The sequence below is a fragment of the Echinops telfairi genome, unplaced genomic scaffold (assembly GCF_000313985.2).
Source record: "Echinops telfairi isolate 266 unplaced genomic scaffold, ASM31398v2 ScPeMD7_7469;HRSCAF=8507_1, whole genome shotgun sequence".
Lineage (NCBI taxonomy): Eukaryota > Metazoa > Chordata > Mammalia > Afrosoricida > Tenrecidae > Echinops > Echinops telfairi.
This window is the reverse complement of record NW_022111373.1, coordinates 21,352,132-21,353,455: the sequence shown is the minus strand read 5'-3', so window position 1 is coordinate 21,353,455 and position 1,324 is coordinate 21,352,132.

The window sequence follows — 1,324 nt, the reverse complement described above, 5'->3', positions numbered from 1 at the left end:
TGGAGAAAGAAAACCCATGTTACTTGCATGTGTTTGCATATGAGCCCCTAATAAAATGCTAAAAAATAAATAAATAAATAAAATTCTCAACAAAAAAAAAAAAGAAAAAGAAAGCTATTTTTATGAATAAATTCTTTACAAAGATGTTGAAGTATGAAATTCCAGTCTGGTTCATATCAGGCTTTCTCCTAACTCTTGGAAGCTGATGAAGAGGAAGCAGGATATCAAACGAGAGCAGCAGGAGTAACAAGCTGTTGGAAGTTAACCAAGAGAATCCATCATGTATAGTCTGATGATGGCACCAGAAATCAGCAGGAGATTCAACAGGAGCTCAAGGAAACAGATGCGATATCCAGCTCTAGGAAAAGCTAACACTGAAAGAGAATTAGTTTCTGCTTGGTCTGTCACTTATACAAAAAGCCACAGCTTCGAGGAGGTTTCAACAGCCTGCAACCAAATTGATAGGTTGGGTGCCACCTATATACTTACCTATGAGTGTCCAGTTGACATAATCCCTGATCAATTCACCTAGAATAATAGGCTATTTTATTGTCAGATTCAGAGTGACCAATACCAATATGTTTCAGGTTATCAATTCATAGCATATCTATCTTTAGTTAATTCAAAGGACATATCATGACTTTTAAAATTTAGTTTCATACTTTTTGCATTATACATTCTGATATTGATGAATATTTTCAGCTTTTTCTTCTCATTTTGAGTCATACCTCATCAATAGATGAATGTCCTGAAATATTTTCTCCATCCACATCATTAAGTTTAACTCTATTTTGAGGAGACAACTCTCCATCTTATGTCTTTTGATAAGTTCCTAAACTGAGAGATTCATTTTCTGGCACTATGTCACATAATAGTCTGCTGTTATTCATAAGAATTTCTTCTTCAGAGTTTGATATTAAGTCCTGTGGTAGTACATAATCTGGTGCCAATCTGTGACTATTAAGAGTGAAAGGGTGGAGGTTAGCCTGTTAATCAAGTCGCTGCTTGATCATCTCATTTGAAGGTTTTAGGAGATAAATAGCTTGCTGGAGGCAGGACACACTCACTCTTTGCAAGATAATCCTGTTAACAAAGCAGATGGAGCTACACTGATACAGACAGAGCCCTAGAGTTGGAGGAGCCACGTTGTGTTATTTCAGGTAGACTAGGGAAACAAATCCATAGAAACTCATGACAGAGTTTTATATAACGGGTAATTGTACATTAAGAACACATCCCATCCCAGTCCAGACCAAGTCCAATATAACCCCATATGTCTGATACCAATCTATAAAGTCCTCTTCTGACTCATGAAGCACGTGCA